Genomic DNA, 11,187 nt, shown 5'->3' on the forward strand with positions numbered 1-11,187 from the left:
AATTAATTGGAATTCCAATTAATCATTGAAGAAATTAAAAAGGGATTAAATAAAAAAAATCCAAGTCTTAAATGAAAGGATCTGGTTGGAATCTGAAAGTGTGGTAGAAAGAACTACATATAGTTTTTTCTACGACACTTTAGATTCTTTCTATTATATTATCTTTGAATCTACTAGTGCTAAAAGATGTACTATTAGTGCTAGATATACCATACTGAAGGCATTAGGGGAACAAAGGGCGTGTTTGAATGGCAGACAAAGTATCCTTATCAAACTTGCCATGACCAAAAATAGGTTTGTTTCGTTGGTTGCCAATTGTTGCCGTAGGGTGAAATAGATCTTGCGGCCAAGTATTTGGAACAATTGGCGATTGCTATGAGGTTTGGGCCTGGTTCTATTTTATCAATGTTCAAAAAAGCGCGAAGCAGAAGGCCACAGCTTAGAGCAACGGTTGCTTAAGGAAGCTTAAGTGTTTTGAAAAATTTGTCCATAATTTGGTATATATATATATGCACTAAAGTTCAAATAGACATAGCCATCACTCAGCGCTGAGCTTAAGCGTCACTTAGAAATGCTTTCTTGAACACTGCATTTTACTCATATGCAACAAACTATGTGCTGAACCCAAGTATTTGGACAATTGGCGAAATTGATGGAGTGAAGCATGTTTATTTGTGTGCGTTAGCTTATGAGCGTGCTTAATCTAAGTACTTGTCTTGACACTAATATGTTGTGACATTTGTTTCAAGTCCGTGACCACTTCAGAAGCAGTGCTGAAGCAAAAGAAATAGCAAAAGCTATGGAGGCATCTCAACTTTGTTATTGGCTGATTCATTTCATGAAAACATATGTCCAACATTGTGTGAAACTGAAGGATGGGTTTAACATATGTGCAACATCGTGTGGAACAATTCAAAAGCTCACTTAACTAAACTAACCAATTGGACTGTTTGATGCACAAGTTGATATTTGTTTTAGTACGAATCGTCTTAGCAGCACAGGATTTTTCTATGAGCATAGTTTTATGTCAAAACACATAATTTTTTAGGAACATGTGTCAGTTTCAGAAATGGATAGGATAAGCTTGGTGATACAAGTTTCTAAACGCAACCACCTGTTTGATTGCAGTGACGAGTGAAATTGTAGCTTTGGTTTGGGACGTTTCTTGTAATGAATTTGTATGATCCTGTTATGTGAGCAAAAAACAAATGCTGATGTCGTGTTAGGTGTCAGCTGTGGGTGTTATGGCTGTGACTTCAAAACAGTCTCTAGAAGTTTAAGAAATGAAATTCTGTTGTTTTTATCTTTGTTTTTCAATCCTTTTTAAAGTTTAAAATGTTGTTTCTAGTGTGTGTATTTGTTTTATTATTATGAGTTTGATTTTCTGTTTCCTGCAGGAGATGCTATCACCGCCCAAGTGCCCCTGAACAATTTTTGAAGCAGTGTTCCGTTGATTATAAAGTTCACTTACGAGTCGTTGGCATAAATGTCATGGCCTATGAGTTTTTGGAAATGATAAATCCCGAACGTTCAGGATTTGACCATGGGCAATCGAACATTTTTTACATCAACTGGCAACCGCAATTTGGAATTCCCACTCCCTCCTTCCCAAAATTGTATGGACCTGCATGTGGACCTTTTGCTCACCAGATATTACTGTTGAATATCTGCAGAAGAAAAGTAAGATTACCATAGAATTTTCTTGACATAATAAAAGAAAAAATACCTTGGTTGATGTCTTATCAAAGAAATAATAATTTTGAAGAAAGATGGTCAATATTTTGATGCAAGTTTCTTTAAGAACTCTGCCTTGTAAAATCAAATAAATCAAGCATTAGAATAATTCCAGAAAGTATGCAGCCCAGTATTTCAATTTTCTCATTAAAAATAAGCACTAGCTCATGATGCCTTCCAACATTTTGAAGCAGCAACAGATTGGAATAGAGTTGAAAGCAAATTCGACTAGTGCAACAGTCAAACCAAGGTCACAGACACCACACGTCATATTAAGACCATTTAAGTCACAAACTTGGCTCCTTAAATTTGACCTCTACGTTGCTCGCGTAAAGTTACTCGTTCCTCTCCTAGCTTTTATTCCTCCAGTAGAAACTGACCGAAAAGTTAAACAACGCAAGCGCAAAGATTAATGTGGAGAGAGCAAGGTCCCAGAAGTAGTACTTATGGCAGCTCGAATGCAATTTAAACTCCCTTAATTTTTGTATACAAGGCCACTTCATTTTTCATGTCAAACTTTGACTTGTAATTTTGGTCAACAAAATATGGGATATACGTCATCAAAAATATATCAAAAGTTCTTTGAAAATGTGCATTAATGGCATGCTTTTTGTGCCATATAACTCACATTTCGTTGATAAAATTAATGGTCAAAGTTAGACATAAAATATGAAGTGGGCTTGTATACAGAAATGGAGGGAGTATCAGTTTAGTACCATCAGAATGTTATGTTAGTCAGCATCAAATTGGCAAACTTATTTAGGGCCAACTCAAATTTTATTTGTAGACAAACAGTTGACTTCAATGAAATGCTTCTACCCTATAAATTGTATGCTATACTACATCGTAATGACCAAATAGGGTTGATAAGAAATGTACCTGCATAGCTTCCTTGAGTTCTTTTGCTTCATCATTGCTACTGAAATGGTCACGGACAGGCTTGAAACAGAAAAAATGAAAATCAGAGTTAAGTGTTATTATGATAAAACAAATATTTGAATGTATAATTAATAACTAATATAATGCTCCAACAATTCTAGAATATAAAGCACATTTTGTTGATCACATAAGCAAGGTAAAAAGAACAACCTTCCCTCAACAATTAGGACTCATCACTTAAACTCACAGACATGCATAAATGCAATGTGTCATTGTTCACATTAATGAGGGGAGTTGATTCATATGGCCATATTGGATGAAGATCAGTAAATATTTCTTTCATACTTCATAAAATAAAACCTGTCACCAAAAACTATATATATATAATACTAGAATAAAATAGCTCTAGTTTAAATAACATGGCTCTAGCTTGTCATCTGCCACAAAATTCCACGTCAAATTTGGACAACCCTTACATTATGCTGAACAAGAACACAAGGGCCGTTAGAAGGCCCTTAGGCATAGCTGAGAAAAGTCACTGGAACAGCTGGTAACTGCTCTCCAATTAGTACATAGAGAACATGTGAAAGTAGGGTCAAACTGCTTTTCAGATGAGTTACCAGAACTTGCTGGTTTTTTAGAGGTTTGCTTGCTTGGAGATGGGTCAGAGCTTATAGCTTTTAATCTAGGAAGTTGGTTATAAAAAGCCTAACCAGCCATGGTCAGATTCTAATGCAAGGATAAGAGAGAAAATGTTCTGAGAGAGAAGACAGAAAAGGTTTCTTCCTTTTGTTTTTGTGCCAACCAGAGACACCATCAAATAAAGCATTTGATTTCTTTTGCTTTACGAAATTTCATGCATTTTCCTCATGCAATACCTTCAGGCTCTAATTCACAAGGAATTGAGTCAAACATTTATATCCAGCTAGTTAAAAAGCTCATCCAGAAATGGACATAATCAGATTCTAACGTAAGTTGTAGGCCAAAAAGGGTTTTTGTGCTGACCAGGAACACCATCAAATAAAGCCTTTTGTTTCTTCCGTTTTATAAATCTTCACGCATTTCGTCCTCGTACCATTCTTCAGGCTCTCTAAGAACGAAACAAGTCAAACCTTTAATCTAGTCGATGATTAGGTGACATGGGGAGGACATGCACAATACTAACTTATACTAATGTGCAGCACAAATTATACAAGGAAGGCGCCAAATAAAGGTCCAATTGTCATCCAACGTACGAAATGAACCTAGAAAAGGGGCACAAATGAACAATACCACTAGGCTTCTAGGTTAATACTATTTGATTTAATATTGAGACATTGTGTCCATGATCATACGCAAAATCTTTTGATTGATACATCCATTAATATCAACGGAACTTCCAAAATCAATCAGAGAAATGACAAAACATACATAGAATAAAAATCACTGCAAGTTAGCAGACAGATAAAGAAATTTACCTGCAACATCATATTTATTGCCTTGACAAGTGCCTGCTTCACATCAATTGGATGCAAAGCGCCACTTTCATAATCAGCAGCAAGCTCTTCCATGCACATGAACGTCCTGCATAGAAGTTATCATCAACCAAATCTACATGATAATATATTGAAAGCCTTCCTAGAAATACATAATTGCAATGACTGAATGATATAAGTGTACATTCCACTAGTTTATTACATAAATTCAACGGGAAACAAGAAGAAATGTGACTTGGCAGCCCAACTTACTTTATACCACTGTTCTCTCCAGTCCGCAACACCTCAAATTTTCCAAACCAAGGTAAGATAATATAATTTATGTACTCCAAACACGGATTACATTTTGCATTTTTAAGAGGGCAGAAAGCATCCTCTATTTTTGAACAGACTTCTTCCTGCAATAAACAAAAGGCAACTGTTGACATTGTAGACAACATTAAACACAAAAAAAGATGGTATTGACAGCAAATCAGCAATCAAAACTACATGTCTAACAATAAATAAAAGAATTCCTATCACATCTAGGCTAAAGTTATACTCCCTCCGTTCCTAAATACTTGTCTTTCTAGACATTTCAAATGACTACTACATACGGATGTATGTAGACATATTTTAGAGTGTAGATTCACTCATTTTGCTCCGTATGTAGTCACTTGTTGAAATGCCTAGAAAGACAAGTATTTAGGAACGGAGGGAGTAGAATCCAAATATCACCAGTTAACTATGTTGGACCTTTATCTTGCAAACGTAATTCTGCAAGAACTCATCTTCACTACTCCACTTAAATGAGTCATAAATTTGAAATGTTAACATCCTACAGATACCATTGGTACTAAAAATCATCTAGCGATGAGCTAGGATTTAAAACATCCTACAGATACATTGGTCTAAAAAATCAACTAGCATTGTGCTACAACTAAAAACCACTGTCTAGCAATATTAATAGTACACGAAGATTTGCAAGGACATTTCACCCCCACAACTTCACAACTCATATGCAACTAGACCAATAAACAAGGACCTTTGTGAATATCAGAGCTCAGACCTCACAGTCTTCCATGAAGATGGTCCATCTTGGATCGTCAACACCCCCAAATCCCGGATGCTCCAACAAATTTGGTAGCACATCTGTATTTTAAGTTAAGGGTACATGTATGTATACGCAAATGTATTGTAAAAAAGATGGAAAATAAGACAGCAAATATAACACAATTATAAAGATACTGTTAAAGAAAGCAATTGGTATATTTTCCCTCTCCATATGCTTGCAGTAATGCCTAGCTAATATGTTCCCCCCACGCTGCTCCAAGTTCAAAAGCCAAACATCCGCCTGCAGTTAGAAAGGTTTTTATACACCCTCAAAAAAAGGTTCTTATGCAAGCATTCCATATAAAACATAGAAATACTGTATTTTAAGTTGAGATACTTTATTCTGCAAGTAAACAAACAAACCTATGCACGCAAGAAGGCATATTTAGATGCAAGCTCAAACATGCTCCCACTAGATAACCTAGGCAACATAATGCCTTGCAAAGATATGCTTTGTGTCAATATAACCATTACAAGTCAACTTAGGCTCAGTGAATATTAGGCTTCTAGTATTTTTGATAAAATTAGCATAACCATAGGCAGAGGCCGGTAGAGAATAGAATAAATGTTCTGGGAGCCCAGCAAGCAACACAACTTTATGAAGACTCAACCTAGCAAACATACAAGGCCTTAAAAGATATGATGTCAATTTAACTATTTAATGTCACCACATAAAGACACCAGTATTACAGATTTGTTTATGTATTATTTTTGGCAAAATTAGCTTAACTGTAGGCAGACTTGTACAAACATCCATAGAGCAAGGTCAGTTTTCTCAATATGATTTTTTGGGTAAATATATTTAGTGACGCAAAACACCTCTAAGCACACATTTATTTTTTTATGATAAGAATCTATGACTAATGACTATAAATTTATTTAAGAAGACCATATGGCGCCTCAAAACAAATCATCCTTAGAAATAATTCAATTATCCTGAAGCAGTTGTAAGCCTTTCCCTACAGTGTATATTTTGCTAATGGGTTTAATCATCCTTTAGAATCTTAGAAACAATTTGATTCTCCTGAACCAGTTTAAAGTAACAGCTAATTCGTCCTCACCAATCCAGGATGAAGAAACACTCCAGCATCAAGGACTGTTAAATTGAATCAAGAAAGCAGAACGGCCCAAAACAGAGCAGACCAAATTTAGCAGCCTCACAGGGAGCGTCGGCTCAAGAGACCGGCTGGGGCGAGAGAAGCAGCAGAATGACGGAGGAGGGGGCGGCCAGGAGCAGAAATTTCTTCGCACCTTGCACAGGGAAAAGGGCCCTCTTTGAACCCACAGGAGAAGGGGCTCGGGCAATATTTTGGTGCCTCCCTAAAATAGGGGTTGTGATTGGATCCCTGACAGAGTATGTTTCTATTCTTCGGCCCCAATAAACTGTAATCCCTGCTGGTGATGGCTCTAAGACAGGCAACTTGTAAAGCACCTCAAGTGCGACTATGCGTCTTAGTTAACTGGGCAAAAGCATCAACAGAAGAACAAGAATAATGCCTTATTATAAATATTAATGCAATCGTCTCAACCACCAATACAAGACGCTTAGATCATTTTTACCGAAGTCCACCAGTTTAGAAAGATTCAGCTGAGGTCACATGTTACACATCCTAAACCATTGCGACACAGTTATTAGAAATTATAAAATTCTCATTGGTAAGTTTTATCAGCAGTACAATTAGTAAATTCCTACATTCATACAACATAGGGAACTGGATAACATGGAACAGGAGTATGCTGGCGGGTTGCCCAATTTTTGCTGTTCTCCGTCCATAATCTAGACAGTAGTTGTTTCCAAAGATTCAACTAAAATATTGGTGCACGCTTGTTCTAGCTGCCAAGTACTTAGTGCAGTTTCAGCATACGGAACCAGTCATGTTGGCCTATAGTGCTATATACTTTGGTTTTGCTTGCCAGTCTTTCTTACATATTTCTTATGGAGACAGACACAGGATTATAGTATCAAATAGATCATTTTCTTCTTTAGGAATTCTACCAAGGTCTATAGTCATAGTGATCCTCCTATTCAATTACCTCAACCATTTCCGAGCACCTCATATCACTTTCCAGGCATATGATAGTTTTATTATCTGTGGACGATTTCTTTCTCGTTCAATGCCCTTTTTAGATGGTCTCGAAGAGAGAAATTTCCCATTTTTATCTATGGAGTCACAACCAAGGTCGTGGTAAATCCATGAATTTGATTTGATTTGTTCTTCTTATACTATTTGTTTTTCTGTCTTTGTTCTAACAATTCAGATATCCAAGTACTTGAGGTCTTTGCTGTTACTTCCAATGCATTCAGGCCAAGCTGACAAAAATCAACAGCAACAGAAAAAATTAAAATACAGACCTTCTACAATAATATACCAGCGCTCTGCAAGCAAGGATTAACTATTTCAGCAGCTGAAAATTCTCTGGACATATAAGGATCAATACTTCCTTGACAACCCCTGCTTAGTAAAAAAAAGGAACAAGCATGTGAAAACATAAACTTAAACAATTCAATAATATGAACATAAAGATACCTTGGATCTTTTGATGCATAAACACGAAGCCAACTCTTTATTCTGCTCAGATCGCTTTTTCTTGCAATATCCATTGCAAGTGACCAGTATTCATCTGTTTTGCAACTTATTTTATCCGACAACTGCACGACCTCAACCCCACCAAGGTTCATGCCAATTGCTTTCCACACCTCAATATTATACCGGCCAATAGTCTGAATATTACTTAGATCACTACCAACCTTCCTCGTGATGTGAGGCTTCATTCGAGCAAACCAATCTGCCATCAATAGTTTAACTTCGAAACCAGCTTTAACCATCTTATTAACATTATTTGTCATTGAGATCCCCTGTGCACAACAAGAATGCAAATTTATCGTGAAGATCATATAAAAGCTTCAAAATGCTCTCATGAACAACTACATCATTGACAATAAAGCACACAGATATCATCTCACATACATATAGTTAGAAGTGTAAAACAGAAGTAGTGGCAAAACAATGGACTGAGTAGTGCATGGACTGAACAAAGGAAATAGTAGGGGAAAATACTAAAAAGCAACCATGAAGAACAAAGGGCATGATCAGCACAAAATCCATGAGCCCTAAAGGCCAATATTAAGTTGAACTCATTAAAAGAGTACATTCAATATGATCTCGAATACAAAAAGGAAGAGTAATATAGTAGAGACATATCCTGAATGTGACTAATAGACCCCGTTGTTCATGAAAATAAAGATATGAATAACAGTAACACAGGTTTCCTTTTGGTAAGTCTGAGATTGAAGATATAAATGGTTGCCAGCAGGTATCATTTGAATTCACACGATTGTTTCAGCGGATATAATTGAGCATGAACAATATTATCATGGTAAAGTTTTTGCCAAAACCATAGTCCAGATATTTAAATGTTCGTACATCCGTGAACATCTATTAACAGCTCTAGTGATTACAAATACACACACACACATACATATTGATTCCCATACCTGGGTTATGTGCATCCAGGGGGAGGGATCACACCAAACATAACAAACAGGGACGGGTATCTTCTTCAACAGCACACTGAGCTCATATTCACTGACACAATCCCCAATGCTCCTCAGTGTGGCCAACTTTTGATCAAAGCTTCCACAAACAGTACCGGTTGGTTCAAACATACAGGCTGACGGAACGCCCCTGTTTTCAACCAATACACAGAACAGAAAACATATAAAGATTACAATTGTTTCCCCTTCTAGGGCATCTTCAATTCAAAGGATTTCATATAAATCCTAGAGGGTTGGAATACTTAAGATTTTTTTCCTGTGATGATCGTTTGATTTGTGGGGTGGGATCATACAGGATTCTTTTCCCAAGCATTCTATTGTGATGCATTCCTATGATGCAATCAAACAAGCCAAAATTCTGTGGGGTTTATATGGTCATGACACTATGATCCTATGGTTTTCTGTTCCAGCATTTATGGATTCATGTGATTCAAAGAGCCCCCTATTGTTTTTAGGGAATTGATTATCTGGTGGTCCAAACAATATTAACCACTCATTCATTCTCATGTGATTATATAGTATTATTAAATGGTCAATATGAGGGTAATAATGACTAATTACAGATCATGAAATACCCCCTCTATTCTGGTGACAAGCTTTCTTCCAAAATTTCCCCTCGGTCCAACCTGCCCCGCTAGTTTAATACCCTGCAGGCCAAGGGTATGCCACGCTTATTTTAATGTCATGCATGCCAAGGGTGTATGCCACGCTTATTTTAATGCCATGCATGCCACCCTAGTTTGACTTACCAATGATTGATAAATTAGCTGGTGCACTGTGGGCGTTGATTGGTGCATGCAATGCATGATTAGTGGGAAATGGAGATATTAACTGAAAAGTTGTAAAGAAGGATGTGTTTGGATTGCGACCAAAGTGAACCCTAGCATAGTTTTGGTTGTGAGCACAACACTGGCTTTTGCTTGGATAAAACTCCACTGCCAACTCTAGTCTGTTTTATCAAGCCAATGTTGGCCAATCTATTGGCAAGCAAAACCTCAAAAAAATTGGCTAGCCAACTTTGTTGTCATGGCAACCTTTAGCACAAAGCAAACATACCGCAAAACGTTACGAGAATTAGATTAATTGAATGTAGTGTAAATTCAAGACATATTACAGCTCTAACCATGTTTCATCTGGTGATCAATCCATGGATGCGAATAAAAAGTAAGTAGACGCTAAAAGGAAGTATACATGCTCTCTTCATGAGAAGAGAGGGAGTAGTGTATAATCCATGGATGCCAATAAAAAATAAGTAGACGCTAAAAGTATACATGCTCTCTTCATGGGAAAAGAGGGAGTAGTGTATAATTGTGTAAACAGCAGGTGCAGCATAACTGAATGCTCTCTACAAAACAATCTTAGCCGTACAACAATTTACCATTTGCACTCTTGACTACGGATCTATAATGATTCAGCAAATTAGGCCCAAGTTAAGACTTACAAAAACTGCTTCCGTTCAATTATATATGAAAAATAAATTTAATAATAGATAAATTTGTATTCGGCACTACTCCCTCCATTTCTATTATTAAAATTATTTTTCATATATAATTCAACAGCAGCAGTTTTCATAAGTCTTAGCTTTATTGAAAACCCTAAAAAGGCTTAATCTAGGAACAGAGGAAGTAGTATACTACTAAGACGTACATAGCTGCACAATTTGCACAAAAAAAAGGTATCAGGAAAACACGCTGTTTGTGAAAACAAATTGTCGGAAAATTATTACTTGTGAAGCCCCTCGAAAACATTGCTTCAGTAATCTAATCGGAGAGGATTCCGAATCCCTCATAGGCTACTGACAAGTAAAGCTATTGCTGCGACACATGAAGAAGTGTGACAAATAAACTTTACCTGCTATGCTCTTGGGGAAAACCATCAGGTGAGACTGGCTGACCATGTAGCTGGTGAGCCTGATGATTCCTATCGAACTGCAAAAGGGTAGCAAACGCGCGGCATAAAGCCGGCGCGGAGAGATCTGCCGGGACAATGCTCTTGTAACTACCAAACGCCCTCGACAACATTATTAAGACCTCCGCAAGGGCCAAACCCAGAGACAACAGTCGAATCTGGCGCCGCCCCCAGATCAGCACGCGTTCAGTCGCCGCCGTCGAGGAGCTATGAAGGTTTTTCGCTGTGGGGTGGAAGGGTTAGGGTTGGAGAGGAGGCTAGGGTTTGTGTGGTCTTTATAGTCTGCGTAATCTTGCGTATCCTTGAGGCCTCGTTAGGCCAGACTGGGAAAGCGAATTCCAGCCCAAAAATATGGGGTAGCCCGCTCGACTATCTTCTTTTTTTCTTTTTCCTTTTCGCTTGTCCCTATGAAAATATAAACAGCCCTTGCAAAAAAAATGAAAATATAAACAGATGCTAGTGGACGATGTAATCTTTTTCTTTACCTCTTTTACCTACCTACTAATAAAGCACGGAGTGCTTCCGTCGGGTTCACCGTCATCT

At 37.3% G+C, this 11,187-nt stretch overlaps 1 pseudogene; it reads right to left on the minus strand.

Moving 5' to 3' along the window:
* Positions 1-1,418: 1,418 nt before the first annotated feature.
* LOC119310810 lies at positions 1,419-10,895 on the minus strand (annotated as a pseudogene).
* Between the last annotated feature and the right edge of the window lie 292 nt (positions 10,896-11,187).

The sequence above is a fragment of the Triticum dicoccoides genome, chromosome 5B (genome assembly GCF_002162155.2).
Source record: "Triticum dicoccoides isolate Atlit2015 ecotype Zavitan chromosome 5B, WEW_v2.0, whole genome shotgun sequence".
NCBI classification, from domain to species: domain Eukaryota; kingdom Viridiplantae; phylum Streptophyta; class Magnoliopsida; order Poales; family Poaceae; genus Triticum; species Triticum dicoccoides.